General features: G+C 38.8%; 1 pseudogene; it reads right to left on the bottom strand.

The window, feature by feature from the left end:
- LOC115676570 (callose synthase 3-like) overlaps window positions 1-20,652 on the bottom strand; it is a 58,360-nt pseudogene that overhangs the window by 1,070 nt on the left and 36,638 nt on the right.

Below are 20,652 nucleotides of genomic sequence, written 5' to 3'. Positions count from 1 at the left end.
GCCATGTGTTCACTCAGCATCTGGTGTCCTAAGAAGAAAAGCATCTAGGAGGACAATTAAAATTGGCCAACCAACAAAAACCATGTAAAAAAAAAGCTGAGTTCAGAAAAGAAGCATGAAATTGGTTTTGATGGTGCTCATGTCTGGCCAACATATTTCGAAGCTTCTCGCTAGTCAACTAAAACAAGATAAGTATGGCCAATAATAATAATAATGTGGACTTCAAGATAGAAGTAGGGTATTGGATGCTCTCTTTGATTAGGGCCAATAGCTCAAGCTTTTGGGTTCATTATAGGAAAGCTCATTGATAAATTTTGGAACTAGACGGATCATGTATCCTCACCTTCATCCCAAACAATATAAAGAAGAACACGAGCCCTGATATGCCATAAACCTGCAATCGTGCCAAAGAGAAAGATGAACACCTTGATGTCGCCACTATAATAGTGTGGATTTTGATATAGGAAGAAATAGAATTGAAGGAATTATATACCTGGACAATATTGGTATGCTTCGTGATGTTCAAGTAATACACAAGACCATGATAATATATGAAAAATCGCAGTGCCAATATAATCTCAGCTATGATACCGCACTTTCCAGAATGACGCAGGTGCTCCTGTTCCTCTTCCCACCAAGCTTCCCAACTTCTTTCTGAATGTTCATCTCTATCATTGCATAACCAATTATTCCAATCTGTCCAATCATCGACAATCTTACGCCACTCGAAACCAGAAGGATTAAACAAGAAAGGGGCAAAAAGCCAACTCCCAACCATGAACCAGATGTATATTGTGCTCACGGTATTAACAACGGAACCCCTATAAGATTGACCAAAGATTTGGTACATGAGCAACAAAATCATCAATTCAAATCCTTTAACGAAGTGACTGCGGGAGTACATTCTATAGTTGTCTGCAAACTTGGCATGGAACACTACCAAACCGTGACCAGTAGCCTTGTATTTTGCACCACCATGGATTAAAGTTCTTCCATAATAGTGTCTTTGTTCCAAGAGAGAAAGTAAAAAAAACGGGGGCAAGTTGCAATTGCATCAGCAGAAAATCACTAAGTACAGTTAGAACTCCCCTTTCCACCCATATTTCCATCAATATAGGCAGTACCAATGAAAATCCCATTTGTACAAATGATTGGGAGGCAAAATCCACCTGGAAAGGCTTATTGTCCTTAATTCCTAGCTGAGTACTCAATTCCTTTTCAAGCCCGCTAAGAACTAAATAAAGACGGCCATAAAGGAAGACATATACTGTAAACACAGTAATCTGCCACAAAAAAATAATAAGACAATTCAGAATTGAGATATGTATAACGAGAAAAATACAACACTAGGAGGAAAAGGCCGACTTACCAAAGCACTGATGTAGAAGCCGATGGTGGTGAAATAACATGATAACATTCTGAAGAAATCAAAACGATGTCCAAGTCGATATACATCTCTACTCAAAGTCTGCTCCCCATATCCATTGGCTAATTTAGCCTCAAACATGGATATCTGGTTTAAACTCGCATCCCTCCCTTTTCCTACTTGTATATACTCATGATGAGTTACATTGCCTTCACGAAGTGTAGAATTGAAGCCTACAAGAGAGAAAATTTAATTACAAATATACATGTAAAGCTAAAGCCAATTAGTTATAATAGGCAATTCCGAAGACCCACATACCAGCAAATACGTCTTCACTCAAATTGATAACCTTTGAAGCCTTACTGACACCACCTCTGGTAAGGTGAAACAGCCGATCGAAGACATCAGAATGACCATAATGGAAACGAACCCTTCATGACAGGCAACAAATGGAGCAAACAAGATTCAATGGTTACTCATGATTATGCCATTAGATACATGGAGTAATCCTAAGGTTACTAAAACTTATACGGTTACAAAGTCATATGGCAAAGTTTACATGGTTATATATCAAGTAAGATGCATTCAAGCGCCGTTTGAGCTTTTTTTGGGCCAAAACATCCAACAAGAGTTTGCTATCATCATTTTACAAATCAATCTTCATTCCTCAGCATCCTTATTCAGATATTTACAAAAAAAAACAACAGCCTTATTAAACAGACAGTCATAAAGAGAGATCCGTTGCATTTGTTTCTCTTCCACACATATGTACAGGCCTAACAAACTCATTGAACTTGATTCTCTTTTGCATTAATCTCGATGAGAAGGGGCTAAAAGTCTTAAATCTTACACTTGCTAAACAAGAGCATTAACTAATAATTGAACGCAAGCCGTTCGAAGGAGTTTCCAGTTTACTTAAACATAAATCAAATATCACCTTATGACCCATCTTTCATTGACTCAAGTGGGAACCCAATTTCTGTTCGCACCACAAGTTTGAATTTGAAACAAATAATGAAAAGTAGCACAACTTTGGCTTCTTCAGGTTCATGTACATGCATATAGTATTTAAGGCACTGCAGTTCTCAGCTTTGCCATCCACCATCAACATACCTAACAGAACTAAGAACTGGCAATAAAGTGCAGAAATCCCCAACCTCCAACCCCCCCTGATTTTGTGCAATTAGGTGTGACATCAAGCTACCTGCTTCTATTAGTAGAACAAGAAAGACAAGTCAAATCTGCTCCTCTTTTTTTTTTTTTTCCAATTGCAGAAAAGAGATCCCTTCCCCCCGCAACCAAAGATGATGAATATGAAATCTGGAAGGCTGCAGATTTGGCCTTGGCCTTTTACACTCTATAGGACTCATCATGTACAAGGGTACATCTCTTCCACTGCAACAGTAGTGACAGACTCCAAATCCATCAGGCACACTGAACATTCTTTTCATTTTTTTTTGGTCTAAGGCACACTGTACATTCAAATCTTTGAAAGGCTACGAATACAAATAACTTACTTCAAGGGGTTGGCCAACAGCCTTTGGCCGATAGTCACAAAACTCTTCTCTTGAATCGACATGAACCGAGCAAGAGACGAAACACTGCAGCAAATGGTAAACAACTTTCAGCATGTCATAATAGTATATATTATCAACAACGCCAAATAAAACATTGCAATTTCAGCAAAGCTCACCTTCCAGTGAAAATGTGCTCACGAAGTCCAAGAATTGTCGGATGCCTCACACCATCATGCTTTTTGAGAAATTCTTGTAGCAAATTCCTCATTTTCAGTGCTTCTTCCATGTAGTTATCCTAAGATAAAAGGAGGATATGAAGTGAACACAAGGAATGGGCCATATTTTTCTTTTTTTTACGATGAGTAAAATGCATGATACCTGGTTCATATCGATCGTTTGCAAGCCTTCTCCACGAGTAAATATAATGGCATGATTCTGATTTTCAGATTTTCCTTCACCCAAAATAGCAGGTCCAGGAAGTTTTATCCTATATATAACCTGCCCCCAAAATAAGTGTCAAGTATTTTTCGTTCTTTTTTGGCAGGCAATGTAAGCAGCATAAAGATCGAGGACAGCACAAAATGGCAACATATTGTCAATCATCTAGAAGCAACAATCACCAACGACTGCTGTTTCTAGAAGCAAGCGTAGGACACCCACGATAGGAAGAACATAACTACATTAAAGCCCTTTAACCACTGCGGGCTTGCGATCCTTTAAATGTAGCCTAGCTCACAATTAGTAGAGGAGTCCAACCCACAGGCATGGGTATGAATCGCCCGATTAGGTTCCTCCCTCCTAACATTTTTGCCCTAGCTAACTACATTCTCATTTTCTTTTCATTTCTTTGTAGTCTCTATTTCATTTTCCTTCCTTTGTTCATTTTAGAAACATTCAGATGCAAGAATTACACTTTATTACACTCAAGTTCTACAGTATATGGACTTCTTATTTGTTTTTGTTATTTATCGAATGTGAAGCTTTTTTCCTTGTCCTCCCTGCTTTTCATAAGGCTCTCTGTTCAATACAACAAGCACTTTCATCTCTATTAGGACAAAATGACACCTAAAAATAAACAAAATAGAAGATCGGTTCAAGTTGCGACCCTATCTAAACCAAAATCATCTCTCTCAAAACTTTGCCTGGAAAGTCTAATATATCAGTAGCTGAGTTTACCTTGGTCCTTTCCATTGCATTAAGTGTAAAGTTTCAGCTATTCAAACTTCTGTGAGACACTAACCAATCTCTAATAGACGTAGGAAGTGCTACTTTGAAAGCATTGCAGATTATTAATTTCTAAAAATAGCATGGAGCTAAATGGACGCAAGAGTAATCTCTAGATTGTGTCTGCTTTTTGTCTTCTTCTCACTTAAGTCGAGCAAACTTCACCTGATCCAAGTTTGGAACTGGCTCTGAAGAGCTAATTGACTTCGGCAAAGCAGCCTTCACTAGAGTTGAATAGTAAGCCTTCCGAATGTTCGATTTAGTCCCGTCCAGGCTAGGTTCTTCGACCTCATCGATATAAGCCACACGGACTGATGGATACCTGCAATTGAGCAAAAATCGAAATTGTTAAAACACAGCAACAAACAGGTCAAAGCTGAAAGATTTAAGCAAGAATGCACACATACGCGGTCATAAGCCTTAAAATATCCTTTGCACGTTGATGCGCAGATATTTTGTCAATACCATATTGCTGACATGAGACCACATACGTGAACTTCATGTCAGCTTCTGCTTGACATTGGGCCAACAGTGACTGATCACCTCTCAGGTGCTCCTCTGTGTTTAGCTCTACAGCGTTGTAACCTTCCATTAACTCTACACGTTGTGATATCCAAACGACATAATTTGCATTTTTATGTTAGAATAAATATGCGAACATGCATAATATGAGAATAGACACCGACTCCCAGAGAAGATTGAAAAGCCAGCTAAATGCCGCATAAGTCTCAAGCAACTCAAAACTTCCACATAGCTAATGAAAAGAGCACGCACCTTCATTTGTGGTCATATCAAGAAAAGCCTGAAGCTCCAAAGCTTTCCGGTAATACATCATACCTCTTACTGTCATCAATAGCATATTTTAAGGAATCGAATGAAAAGTGAATCCTTTCTCTTAATGTCATACATGCAGAGAGGACATGACAAATGCACAAGTGAATCTTTCCTCTCTTTTTTCTTTTTTTCCTCTTTTTGGTTTGGTTTGGGGGGGGCTGGGTTGCGGGCAGGGGCAGAGCAATATCTTGTGAAAAACACATGAACTCTCCATTAATTATCGTTATAGAATTTCTAAAAAGTTGAAAAAATTCAGAGAATTGCCTTAAACCAAGATGTCCAAAAAGACCTTTACAGCTGGTGGAACTAATTTTTTCTATTAATCATAGAATTATTCCAACAAATTAAGCTCACAAAGTTATAGTCAATTGGTCACGGGTTGGAGATTCATCCTTCAGTTGGGTTCAAGAGAAGAAAAGAGATACTTATAGTCATTTAAGTTGATTGGTAGAAAATCAGACGGATGCGACCTGTAATTTTTTTAAAATAGAGTATGCGAAGTATAAATGCTCCGATACCAAAAGATACATACAACGCGCAAGTTTCTTGGTTTTCGTCATTTCTCTCCAGGGATGATTAGGTGAATTTTCATTTCTTCATTATTTTTCATCTTTTTCGTTGAGAGAGAGAGAGAGAGAGAGAGAGAGAGAGAGAGAGACCAGTTCGAGTTAAGGTCTGGCCTCTATATGATGCCCAAAGACGAAGTTGCTCTTCCAGTTTATCAGATGCTCTAAGTTCCTCTTCACTTTCACATTTCACCCGCTCAAGAAAATTGGTCCATTCATCTGTAAAAGTTGGTGACAGATCTCAGAAAGATAAGAAAACACACCAAAAGAAATATGTAAGTAGCATGAGAGCAGAATAAACCTAGAAAAATTTTTTGCAAGTAAAAGAGGATTGAAACACCATCTTCGTTTTCCGTCCGCAAGTCAGGCACCGAGAAGAGAACCTCCTCTTCGCAGTAAGGAGTCAAAGCGCTGACATGGATTATTACATTAGAGACGATAAGAAAGTGTTGAAAATCAGATCCGGATATTTTAGTTAGCAGTAGAAGTTCGATTATTTTGTTTCCAGATTTTCAGGATTTTGTTTGTTAGCTTTTAGGAATTTGTTTCCTAAGTTTTAGGGTGCTGATATTTTTTTAAACCAGCAGATACTAACCAGATTTATGGCTAGTATATCTGGCTTTTTGCTTCGGTAGTTAGCACAAAATAATTAGCTGGACGAGCAGCTATAAAAGGCCAGAGGCCTCATGTAATTTCGTAGCCCTTTCTGGAGAATAAAACTTAGAACAATTTCTCCTAAATTTCTACATGGTATCAGAGCTCGATCTGGACCATTCTTTTCTACCACATCTCTGAGTGTTTCCACCATGACAAAATACCCTAGAGCCACCATGGTAAGCGAGGTTGAGAGTGAAACCTCAGACCCTAAAGCTCAGAACTCTCCTTTGATTACCCAACCTATCAATGTATCCGAAGGGGGAACTCTTCTCATCACCGGTCATAAACTTACCGGTCACAACTTCAATCAATGGTCCCATTCTATCATGATTTTCGTTTGCGGAAAAGGTAAAGAAGATTACCTAACTGGAGTTGCCGTACAACCAGAGGCGACAAGCCCAAACTATCGAACATGGAAGGTGGAAAATAACATGGTGATGTCCTGGCTGCTGAATTCAATGACGAATGAAACAGGGGAGAATTTCATGTATTACCAAACAGCGAAGGAGATTTGGGATGCTGTTCATGAAACTTATTCCAACAAAGATAACACCTCAGCCATCTTCGAGATCAAGGGCATTCTTCATGATCTAAGGCAAGGGGAATCTTCAGTCACTGATTATTTTAACCAACTCATGCGTCATTGGCAGCAACTTGACATGCTGGAAGATATGATGTGGAGTTGTCCTGAAGATAGCAAGCGGTACAAGCAGATTCAAGATCGAGAACGCATCTATAAATTTCTGTTAGGCTTGAATCAAGAGCTTGACGAGGTACGTGGACGAGTTTTGAGCATAAAGCCCCTACCTAATGTACGAGAAGTTTTTGCGGAGGTCAGGAGAGAAGAGACTCGGCGAAAGGTGATGCTTGGTTGTTCAAAAAATCAGACCAATCCAAAAAATTCTGCCTTAATAGCCCGAGGATCTCAACCATCCTACAGTCGAGGCACTCAGTCAAACAACAACAACCAGCGAAAGGGTGGTCGTCCGTGGTGTGATCATTGCAAACGGACAGGTCACACAAAAGACACATGCTGGAAACTTCATGGTCGGCCAGATGATTGGAAGCCATCAGCCTCACGTCCTACTCAAGACCGGGAGAGCAGAAGCAACATAGTCCAAACCGAAACAAACGCTTCGGTAGATTCGAGTCCCTTCAACAAAGAGCAACTGGAGATGCTGAAAAAGCTGCTACAGGAATCAGTTCACAAGGCAACCCGTTCAGAAGGGGTTAGTACAGCAACAATAGCTCAACGAGGTAATTCTCTAAATGCCTTTAGTGCTAAACAGGAGAAAATCACCTCTTGGGTTGTAGACTCGGGAGCATCCGACCACATGACCGGAGATATCACAGTGTTCAACGAGTACAATCCATGTCAAAACGGCACTAGCGTTCGAATTGCTGATGGTTCTTGCTCAAAGGTGGCTGGTGTTGGATCAGTGGTTATTTCAAAAGATATAACACTGAATTCAGTATTATTTATTCCCAAACTCAGCTATAATCTTCTCTCTATCAGCAAGTTAACCAAAGATTTAGGCTATACTACTAAATTTTTCCCACACTCATGTGAATTTCAGGTTTTGAACTCGGGGATGACGATTGGCAGTGCTGAGATGGATGCGGGCCTCTACCTTCTGCGAGTTAATGCCTCAGAATGGAAAAACAAGAAGATGTCATGTGTAGCATCTCGTGCTAAGGAAGAGAGTGAAGTAAGATTGTGGCACTATAGGTTAGGTCATCCAAATTTCTCGTACTTAAAAAGGTTGCTACCTTCTTTGTTCAATAAAGATTCAATAAAATTTCAATGTGAGGTGTGTCAATTATCCAAACATACTCGCAGTTCATACCCTTTGCAACCTTATAAGTCTTCTCATCCATTTCACATGATTCATAGTGATATTTGGGGACCTTCTCGTGTCAATAATATTACTGGTTCTAGGTGGTTTGTTACCTTCATTGATGATCACACAAGACTCACTTGGCTTTTTCTGATGAAAGAAAAATCAGATATTGGCCGAATTTTTCAAACCTTCAACCAAATGATCCAAACCCAATTCAGCACAAAAATCCAAGTTTTCAAAACGGATAATGGGAGAGAATACTTTCACTCACAGCTCGGGTCATATCTAAATAGCCAAGGTATCATACATATTAGCTCTTGTGTAGAAACTCCACAACAAAATGGAGTGGCGGAGAGAAAAAATAGGCATCTTTTGGAAGTCGCCCGTTCTCTTATGATTGCCACTCATGTTCCTAAACATTTTTGGGGAGAAGCAGTGTTATCAGCCACATATCTCATCAATCGCATGCCTTCCCGTGTTCTAGATTTCCAAACACCATTTCAAAGGCTACTTCATACCTACCCACATATTCGTTTTGCCTCACATATCCCACTCAAAGTATTCGGCTGCACAACATTTGTTCATATAAATCAGCAACATCGCAGCAAGCTAGATCCTAAGTCCCTCAAATGTGTGTTTCTAGGATACGCTCCAAATCAAAGTGGATATAAGTGTTATTGCCCACAAACAAAGCGTTTTTATACCACCATGGATGTTACCTTCTTTGAGCACCAGCCCTTTCACTCCAAAAATATCATTCAGGGGGAAAGTTGTGAGGAATATTATTTTTGGGACACTTCTCAGTCATTCGGGTCACAACAAACAAATTCTCCTTGTCTTCCGTATCTACCCATTCCAACATCCGAGAGTCATCCAACATCCGAAAGTCTTTCGTGTCTACCCATTCAAGATGCTACGCAAGACAAAAATAAAGAGGTAATTGTCTACTCTAGGCGGAAGACTCAAAAGGAGTTGGAGGACCGTACTACATCAAGGCCGGCTCAAGAGACAGATCCGAGTTCAAGACCCACTGTCGATGAAGGTAATGCTTCTGCAAACTCAGAAAATTCTGCTGTACTTGATGATCTTAATCAGCCTATTGCTCTTAGGAAGGGGAAGAGACAGTGCACTCAACATCCCATTAACAACTTTGTGTCTTACGAAAAGTTGTCTCCGAAATACAAGGCATTTGTTTCAACGTTGAGCGACATTCAAATTCCCAAGAATATCCATGAGGCACTTGCTCAATCTGAGTGGAAAAGAGCGGTTCTTGAGGAAATTCATGCACTTGAGAAGAATAAGACTTGGGAATATACAGAATTGCCAGCTGGGAAGAAATTGGTGGGATGTAAGTGGGTCTTTACAGTTAAGCACAATGCCGATGGTAGTGTTGATCGTTTCAAGGCAAGGCTGGTCGCTAAGGGATTCACACAATCATATGGAATAGACTACGAAGAAACCTTCGCTCCGGTGGCCAAACTAAACTCCATCCGAGTGTTGCTCTCTTTTGCAGCTAACTTGGACTGGCCCCTACAGCAATTAGACATAAAGAATGCCTTCTTAAATGGGGAATTGGAGGAAGAAGTCTTTATGGAGGTCCCACCTGGAATTGACACTAAAGAGAGCTTCAACAAGGTGTGCAAACTCAAGAAATCCCTATACGGCCTAAAGCAATCACCTCGTGCTTGGTTCGAGAGGTTAACAAGGGTCGTTGAGAAGCTGAACTTCACTCAATGTCAAACAGATCATACAATGTTTGTCAAGAAGTCAGATGAAGGTAGAAGAGCAATAATGATCGTATACGTCGATGATATAATCCTAACTGGTGACAATCTGGAGGAGATTGGAAAACTGAAGAATATCTTGGCACAAGAATTCGAAGTTAAAGACCTAGGTCAACTCAAGTACTTCCTAGGTATGGAGGTAGCTCGGTCACGGAAAGGGATTGCAATTTCCCAACGCAAGTATACTCTTGATCTCTTGAAGGAAACCGGTATGCTTGGGTGTAAACCAGCTGACAACCCCATGGATTCTACCTATAAAACCGAGATGGAAGAAGAAGGACCATTAACGGACAAAGGGAGATATCAAAGATTAGTTGGCAAACTAATCTATCTCTCACATACTCGGCCAGACATTGGTTTCGCAGTTAGTATGGTTAGTAGATACATGAACCAACCAACAGAGAAGCACCTGCAGGCAGTTTTTCGAATCTTACAGTACCTGAAGAGAAGTCCCGGAAGAGGGCTTTACTTTAAGAAAACGAGAGGAGAGAAACGTGGAGATTTTCACGGATGCGAGATTGGGCTGGATCTCTCACGGACCGAAGGTCAACAACAGGGTATTGTACCTTCGTATGGGGCAACATGGTTACTTGGAGAAGCAAGAAGCAACCCGTTGTTGCTAGGAGCAGCGCTGAAGTGGAGTTTAGAGCAATGTGTCAAGGAATATGTGAAGGCATTTGGCTGAGAAGAGTCTTAAATGAACTAGGATTCACTAATACCAATCCTATGTTATTATTATGTGACAACAAAGCTGCTATTGAGATTGCCAAGAACCCGGTTCATCATGATAGAACAAAACATGTGGAGATCGATCGACATTTCATCAAAGAAAAACTTGATGAAGGAATATTGAAGCTCTTGTATGTTCCAACCAATCATCAAACAGCGGATATACTGACCAAGGTTTTATCCAGAAATAGTTTCGAGACTCTAAGGTGCAAGCTGGGTATGATAGACATTCATAACCCAGCTTGAGGGGGAGTGTTGAAAATCAGATCCGGATATTTTAGTTAGCAGTAGAAGTTCGATTATTTTGTTTCCAGATTTTCAGGATTTTGTTTGTTAGCTTTTAGGAATTTGTTTCCTAAGTTTTAGGGTGCTGATAATTTTTTTAAACCAGCAGATACTAACCAGATTTATGGCTAGTATATCTGGCTTTTTGCTTCGGTAGTTAGCACGAAATAATTAGCTGGACGAGCAGCTATAAAAGGCCAGAGGCCTCATGTAATTTCGTAGCCCTTTCTGGAGAATAAAACTTAGAACAATTTCTCCTAAATTTCTACAGAAAGCAGATTCAATTGAATCATTGATAACATATAAAAGACATGCTCTTTAAGGGCTATATTACATAAGATTTTTTAATCCAAAATTCAAGCATTGCTTGTCACTAATTGGTATTTGATCTTTGCATGAGACATGTATTAATTAATAGCTGAATTGTTGTCTGCTAAGCATGAAGATACAAAATACTACAATGGCATAAAGTTCCCATATAGCCACTATTAACATCTAAGATCATATTCAATTCATAAAGGAGGAAAAGGGTTAAGGTTCTGCTACATCTACATTTACCTGGCAAAATAAACTTACATGGCAACATATTCAGTTTCCTGGATTGCATCAAGCCATTTGATTACAGAAAAGAGTAAAAAGATAGAATCACAAAAAATTGATAACTTTTAATGCACCTGTCATCTGCTGCTGTCAACAGATTTAAACTACTTATGTATAAATGTTTAATCTCAAGTCCAATCTGCAGTAAAGCCCTGACTAATATGTGACAATTAAAAAGAAAACTACTTGAGACAATTGAAAAGAAAACTACTTGAAACGCCAGCTACATAACCACAGAAAGGAAAAGTATTCGTTTTCTTCATTCGCCAAGCTAAAATCAGTGAAGGAAGTGTAGGCTGCCAGATATGGTATTAAACATCATAAAAATGGAAGAAAAATCTGGAAATTGTGGCTCATGCTTAGGTTGGGGCATCTGGCATTGGAATGGAGAAATGTGTCAAGAGGCTTTAATTAGTGTTTGAGAATGGGGACGACAAATGGGGAGGGGCGGGAGAAGGGGTTGCACCTCCATCCCGGCCCCCGCAATTACTGGAGGTGCCCCATCCCCGCTCCATGCCCCGTGCGGGGCAAGTTTATCTACCCCATCCCTAACTCCACCGGTGTGCAGATTTTTCAAAATAACCCATGGGTTTCACACTTTTTTATCCAATAAAAAATTCTTACAATAGCAAAGTTAATAATAATAATAATAAAGTCGTTATAAATGGAATCCTTCACAATTGAAAATAAAATAAAATGATATTACCAAATTCATTTAAGGAAATTAGGACTAGGAATATGCAAAATGAAGAATGGCGTAAAGCAAAGTGGGGCTGACCAAACCTATCCCCACCCTGCCTTGCTTGCGGGGCACGAAACTTTGCCCCATCCCCATCTCAAAATCCACCCATTGCGGGTTCTATCCACCCCATTCGGGGTAGGGCAGTTCAGATATCCACCGGGCCAGGGAAAATTGTCATCCCTATTCCAAAAGGTGACAATGTTGCTTTGACATCCATGTAACGGCGAGATATTGTTTAGTTGTTCTTGTGAGTACAGAAATTGCTAGTTTAGGTTACCTCTCTTTGCCCTTTTGTATACCAGCATGCACAGGTTAAATGTTATTCCATCTATGATTGACAGCACTACCTTCCTTAAATTTTTTAACTACAACCACCTTAAAGGCACAACTATTGGATATTCATGCTAACTCCTACAGAGAGGTTAATCTCAGATTAGATCTCTTCAAATCCAACGCTTTTTTCTATGGAAAATTAAAAACATAGCAACTATGAAAAAGGCCTTACGAAAAGGAAAGCATATTGCGAACTTTAGGAGTAGCTGGCATTTCCATAAACAATGAATTGGAGAAGAAGGAAATGCGCCTTCTAGCCGCGAAGTTAGAAGGTACATCCCTGTCGGATTCCTTTGTGGTAAGCAATAAATAAAGCCGCTTAATCTGCAAATTGAATAAGTAATGACAGGTTATAGCAAGCTAGAAAATCCATAAATACACACAATTTCCTGCCAAAAAAAAGGCACCTTCTCCTTCCAAGCTTCTTTTGCTGGATGAATAGGAAACCTAATAGCCCCAGCAGATGTAAACAGTTTCTCATCAAGTGGTGGAGTAATTCCCTCAGGCCCGGGTCCACCATGGATTAAGTCAATCAGACTACATAAAAAGAGTAAACATAACATTACTTTATCAACAAATAAATAAATTTACGTCATAAGGGTTTGCCAGGATGAAACACATTCAAGATTGCACCAAGATGCCAGACCTGGATGTATGAGCTTCTACCATCATCTCGCGTGTGAAAACTTCAAGCATATCAAGGAAGAGTATCGCAACTTCCAACCAGTCCTCTTGTTTATTGTCCAACTGCAAATATACAAAAATATTTATATGATTATTAAATAGTCGACCCTAAATTAACCAAAAGAAAGGAAAAACACCATCAGAATACAATCGTTACCAGATATTTGATGAGCTTAACAAAGCAATCATGCAGCCTTGGAAGTGCACTCATCTTGAATTTACTTAACAGATTGCCATCTTCTAAACTTTTGTCAACTTTAGAGAAGACCGATTCGATAATCCTGGGACCCAGCATCGGAGACCAAACAGGGCACGTTAGAACCAGTAGGCTTCGGTCATCTTACAGAGAATTACGGACTAGGTGACAACAAATGTTGCAAATCAGACTTACTTTTTCTCAAGCTCTCCTTGAACCAAAAGCATAATGATGTTTCTAAACTGAGCATAGCATTCACGAATAGCACAGGACATAAAGCGGTCGGTCTCAATTATCTTTCTGAGCTCCCAGTCGTTACAATTGCTGTCTTTAGCCAAGTATAGTGCCATACGTATCTACATAAAATGAAAAGCAGATGTTAGGGAAGGGAACTCGAATGCACAATCAGATATCAGTGAACCAACCCTGTTGGCTAGTAAAAATGGAGGCCACTGGATAATGTCTTCTAGTTCACGATCAGCCCAATATGGAACGAGCAGAAGGTCCATCTCCCTGGCAAAGCAACACAGCAGCAATTAAATATCAATTACTAATAGAAGCAAAATAGTAACAAATAATCTGTTACTAGAAGAGATTGCAGCGGAGTCCAGCAGAAAAAATATTGAAGACGATAATAATAAGAAATATATTCTAAGCACCAAAGACCTATTGCTAATAAGATCTTCTTCTCTGAAGCTGGTAATTATTGTGTTCCATAATTGAGCAAATCTTGCTTTCTCTTTTTTCGATAGGACCTGTCAGCAAAGCCAGATAAACAACATGAGTACTGCTGCTGAAGTCTATCAGCAACTAAAATGAGGTCAATCATTTTGAATGGACAAAAAAACCATGCTGAATTGCGGAAACCTCACCCTAGCATTACTTTGTGATGAGGTCGCCTCTGATCCATCTTTCTTCGGCTCAGCCTTCTCTTTTCCGATTAAACGAGCATTGAAAACACCGGGCAAAGATTTAAAACGACATCTAACCATTCTCAATGTCTGTATCTGGGGATTTCAAGAGACAAGGAAATGAAAGATGGAAGAAAATTATTAAAACCAAACTAAGAATTTCTCCGCAATGTTACCAACTGCAACTTAAAGAGGAAAAAAACGATATGCTGACTAAGAGGACTCCTGTTTAAGTCTTAGTCAACTCTATTTGGATGTATGTGTGGACATATGCATATAAAGGGTTAACAGGTAATCAAGAAACATGCATATCCAGAAATGTCCAATGAAGACAAACAATGCAATGCAAAAGAACAAAAACTACATCAATCCATTGTTTGGGGTACATTATCAAAAAGGGATCCACAATCCAAGTTCCTAACAGTGCGCACTGTACAATGTACAGATTAAGCAGCATATCACCAGATGAAGAAGACATCTCTTTATATACTTGATAGAATTTTTAGTGATTATTTATAACAAATAAACTTCAGGAAAACTTTGCACTGATTCCTACTGGTGACATCTAGATTGCTGCTGTTACAATGGACAAAAATTGTTCTTTCTGTTGTCCTCAGTCATACCAGGGATGATGCAATTTAGATCAAAATGTGAAAAAATCAAAAGAAAGCACAAAATAAGCGATGTTTAGCTTTAGAAAATATTATTTCGGAAAAAACCCACAAGGTCGAGATCGGCTAGATAATTAGATTGAATTTTAATTTTCAATTTGAAATTAAGTTTTGCTCAAATTATTTGATAAAAAATAGGCAATTAATTATGTGTTTATAAGCCGTCTGAAATAGAAATTTAACATTTTCTATGTCTTTTGTGAATAAAATATGAGACCATGAATTAAAGTTAAGAATTCTGACCAAAAAAAAATTAAAATTAAGAACCATCTCTAGATAAAGTGATAATAGGATGCAGGATAAGATGATATCTCGTTAGATGTAAGTGGGCATTTATATTATGAAGTAGATAGAGAGATAATAGAAATAAATGCAGTTATTTTGGTTAACCTGATAAAAAAAGAAACAATAAATTGAAGAGAGAGAACGGTATTTTCGTCAGTTAATTGAAAAAATGAGTGTTTTAGCCAAAATGGGGGTGGAAATAGAGCCGCCCAAAAAAATTACATAACACAAGCATGAGCAAACCCATAAGAACCACTATTTGACATTTTCCACTTACCTCTCCGATCCGACGAACCACACCATACATTCCTCCAAAAAAAGTGGAGAATAGGGCATACCATATTTGAGTATCCATAAAGTAGACCTAAAGAGAAAAGAACTATATCAAAAAGCGGTAGACACGTTAGCTGAACCAGAGTTACGACAATGTACCCAAAGGAAAGAAGTAGCATAGCCTATACCAAAATAATAGGAGCCCAGAGAGCAATCACAACACCAATATTGTCTTTTGCTGCAAAGTTAAGAAGTATATATAAATACAGATTCTTGATGCTTGTTAAGAAGGATTTGCACAACATGCTAATATTCAACTTCATTACCTCGTTCAAAGAATTCACGCGACTGGAATTTAGTCACCTGAACACTCATTATAGCTTTTGTAGGACCCACCAAAGGCTTTATCTGCTTCTCATATAGAAAGGAAAAAACATGCTTTATTAGGAATCTAAACAAGTAGTGGCCATTAAAATGAGTCGTGCATATTTTCTTGAGTTCTCAAGAAAAAAAAAATGTCAAGAGTTTGCATTGCAGTGTGTGCAAACCCCATATAATGCTGTCAACTAACTTCACAGATTTTATCACAGGGTTTCAATTGCAAGAAAACATTTCCTGATTATTTCTTTACCCTAGATATACTTGCTAAGTGCCACAGAAAGAGTTTAAAGACAGTAAAGTACTCAACATACCTCTATGTAATAGCTGAATGCCAACTTTGTAATTATTAGAAAAACCCAGAATAATGTGTACCTAACACAAAGGTGCCATAAGAGTAAATGTCAGACTTTGGCCAAAAAAAATAGAAAAAGTAGGTATCAAGCGTACGTCTTTCAAGAAAGAAGTCTTACTTGAAGAGAGAGAACGCGCTTTCATGCATTCCCCTCCCAACATAGAGCGGAGGCTGCAATTCCTGAGGTAACCATTACAGCCAGCCATCCATAAATAACAAATAGGACTATACTTAATCCGTCATGCGAACTCTAAATTCTTGTTTCAGCATTTAATTGCAAAAATGAAACAAGAAGGATGATCATAAATAACAAATAGGACTATACTTAATCCGTCATGCGTAATCTAAATTCTTGTTTCAGCATTTAATTGCAAAACTGAAACAAGAAGGATGATCATATGCATACCTGTGACCACCATATCATTTGCTTCCAAATCTTATCGGGCGACCTCCCAAGGAATCGGCGGATTGAAGGGAAGAGAAACAACAATGCATTTGGAAAGAGGTATATCACAACAGCTAAGATAAACAAGGAAGGTGACTTTGAATCATTGCCAAACCAGCTTTTGACGGTTCGAGTGGATCCAGGAGGATTCTCCCAAGGATGAGCATATGTTACTGTGAGAATAATAACCCAAGCAGCAGCTGAAACGACCTTCAAGTTATATCTTAGCTTTAGATCATCAGACATGCTCCGTCGTGCTTTCCAGGTGAGAATTACATCAAGCACAGCTGCACCAAAAAAGAAAAAAGATTATTGTTCCATGATAATATCCTGTAAGAGTTTTGAGTATAACAAAACTCCATCCAATAAGCACTTGAATACAGTTATAGCAGACTTAGGCTAGGAGAGCCTGCCTTAACCAAAAAGATTAAAAAAAAAAAAACAGAAGTTGTCTACTTTAGCAGATGGACTTGTAAAAGACTCTAAGAAAGAGAACAAAGATAGAGGCTCCACCTAAATCCAGTAATGTATCAATAAGAAAATTGAAACTTGCACAGCAGAAGCAAATTCTTCCCTCCTCATTGCCAGTTCACATTTCTGTTCCTCAATTGCACAGGAAATTTCTGTACGTTGATTGGACTTATCTAGGCCACAATTTATTGCTACTTATCCTAATTTTCTAAAAAGCAGGTGTACTTTATAAATAAGCAGACATTTGATGTTCACATGAGCAGCAAAGCATTGGTTCTCAAAACACAGGTAATTGCTTCAATATCCGTTGTCAATTAAGTGTATATGCACTCTAGATCATAAAATGATCTAAACTCAGTTATTTGAAATCATAAAAGAGATTACATGCACTTAATACACTAAACAAAGTTCTCCTAACCACATAGTTTCACATGTTATTCTATTTGGTAATGCTCGTCAAATGCAAAACATGGACCAGATACCATCGCTAGTCTTGCCGTAGAATAGCAGGCACAATGAATAAGATACAGATGATTATGTACAAGCAAAGTGCAAATAACCTAGGAAAGGAAAAAACAAAAGGAATTGACACCAGTAAGGTGAATCTCTAGTACCTTGTCCTAGCTTCAGTATAGCAGCAGTTATAAAGATAGACAACACTTTCTTAGAAACATCAGGAGTAAATAGAGCAGCTGGATCCCCAGAGCCATTCCAAGCAACAATTATCATCGCCTAAAAAAGATCAGAGTCAAATTCAGTCAAATTTTGCATAGACAAAATCCTAGTGTCCCAAGCACCAAGAAAGCGTAAACACGAACCTGTAAGCATAGAATGAAGAAGCTCCACATCCGATCATAGCTTCTGAAAATGTGCCAAAAAGACCGTATCTCAACAAAATTCACTTTCCCAACCCATCGATCACGATAAGCAGGTTTTGAATACTACATGTACGGACACAAGAAAATCAGATTAGCGCATGTACGTCCACTTGATCTTTTTTTTTTTGGTAAGGAATGTCCACTTGATCTTCATAGCTTCATCAAACACAAAAACTAGCAATCCTCACTCCCTCACTAATCAAGTGAGTTTTCACCGATACAGAGCGAGAGAGAAGGAGCAAGGGGAAAGAAAGCATGCAATTCGGCTGACACATAGAAGAGGGAGGGCCGCAGGCTGCTCCAAACCCCCCTCCCAAAAAAAAATTAATAATAATAATAAACAAGGCCTTCAAAAGCCAAAGTTAACGGGAGGCCAACAACGAGTTTGCCCAGCTGGCGCCCCTTGTAGAACAAGTTGCAAGAGGCCCTTAAGATTGTAACTTTTCCTCTCTTTTTTACTACAACAGAAATTCCTTAAAATGATCCTACATTGTGTTTCTAGACTTTTTTAGTATGAGTAAATATAGAGGACTGATAATCATAAGATTTAGATGTAAATATGCAAGCTATGAAAGTACATGTAATTTCTTGATTGTGTAAAAAAAAATGAATGATTTGATCATGGTTTTGGACCATCAAGCTTAAGGTTCATGAGAACCATGATATCCAAATTTTGGGAGGAGGTGCTGATCGTAAAATTTGGTTCGATCATGAAGGGTGGATGGGGGGGGGGGGGGGGGAAATTTCCCCTTAGTGTGGGCAATGGCTAAAATGGGAACATCCTTACTTTGTTCACTTGTTCATTGTAGAAACAGACAAGCAAGCTAAGCGGCTGATAGCAAGAAGGCTAGCATGGAAAAATGGTTTAACAGATTGACTTTATACGTCAGGCTCGAGACAGGAAGTTAGAAGCTCTATATAATTGCTTTGAGCTGTACATGACGATGTTAGACATGGGAATGGATCTCACCTCAGCAGAAGTTATGCAACAGAATGCACTTTTCCCATGGAAGTCAATTTGCAAATTAGAGGTCATTTGAAGGCTTTATTTTTCACCTAGAACACTGCCCGGGGACTAGGGACGTAATCTAACTTTCGATAACCTTCAGAAGAATGGAAAACTTTGGCGAATCAGGTGCTTTCTTATGTAAGAAAGATGGAATGTGTGTGAACCACCAATTGTTGCATCATAGTTGTACCGAACAAAATGGACTATAGTTTTCGCGACTTTAGGATAAAGTGAGGTACTTAATAATCAGTGCAAGATGAACTTTGGGCTCGGGAGGCTATCGATTCATGAGCAGGAACGACAAAAGTTGTCAAGATGATTCCTCTCCTTGTCTCTTCATTTATTTGGAAAGAAAGAAAGAAACAGGAGGGCACTTCGATGAGATGAATCCCAACGGAATTCTTTTAGAGATTAGTGGCTTTACACTTTCACTTTAGGTATGGTGGGAAAATTCAATTTCATACTTATAGCTTGTTGCACATGACATTAACCGTCTCTTAATAATTTCTTTAATGGGTGGCTTCCCTTAGGAAGTTGTTTCGTACTCAAGAGGAAACCCTTGGTGCCTTCTATGATAAAAGTCCGGTCACCCTTCATAATAAGAGCACTTAATGTTCCTTGATTGTGTGTATATGTGGTAATAAACAGTATTTTGTTATATAGAAATATACATGTGGCGAGTGACGTAACAAGCATGAGATTCTCTCATAAACAGATTTTGCTGTTGAGCAACCAAAAGAAAAACTTGCAAGGAAAGAAGAAATATTATGTACCTCGGTATTCCCACACTGTAGCCACCCAGCAGGAAGGTGAAAAAAATCAGCATCTGCACACATTGGCCAACCCAACCGTCGGAAACACTCATCGGACCTGTCAAAAGATAGATAGTTAATATCCCCCAAAAGTGAAAGGAGAAGCTAGTGAAAAAAGGTAAATTACCAAAAGTATTCATTTAAATCATCATAGTTCCTCCATTGAGAATGCGCTAATCTTCCACGCTTACTCCTTTCCGCTTCCTGGTTAGGAATTAATGTAGCATAAAAAAACCAAAGCACGAAGAGATAAGACATTGTGTATATATACATATGTTGTGAAGTACCTTTGCAATCACTTCATAAATAGGAGTAACGACTTCTCTCAAGAAGGCCTCTTCTTCACCTCCGTAAGCGAGCTTTACACTTTCTCCAGTCATGGGATTGACATAACCATTTAGCGAACCAAACAATTCGATAGCCATCTACAAGAAGCACAACCAAATATTAAAAAAAGCTTCTTAACAAGGAAAGAAGAGCAATTACAGAATGTAGATGCTCCAATATCGGTATAGTACCGGCTTCTGATAAAATTATTTCACCTGAAAGAAAGCTCTTTCTTAGCATGACTAAGTACTAACACTATCCATTATTAACATGTCACCACTTAAGCATAAACTTCCTGTGTCATCCCTATATCAAGACAAGTTCAGATCCAGAAGAATGTTTCAGGAAGTATACTGAAGCACTTGGGCTACGTTTGGTAGTCAGGATAAAATTCAGGATAGGATAAAATTTATACTTGTAGAAAATTTCAGAAATTTAGTGCCCGTTTGTTTTGCGGAAAATGAGTTATTCGGAAAATA

This window comes from Syzygium oleosum, unplaced genomic scaffold, assembly GCF_021117445.2.
Source record: "Syzygium oleosum isolate NSW1041296 unplaced genomic scaffold, Sole_v2.1 Sole_v2.07, whole genome shotgun sequence".
In the NCBI taxonomy this organism is placed as follows: domain Eukaryota; kingdom Viridiplantae; phylum Streptophyta; class Magnoliopsida; order Myrtales; family Myrtaceae; genus Syzygium; species Syzygium oleosum.
This window is presented reverse-complemented; position numbering and strand designations above follow the sequence as displayed.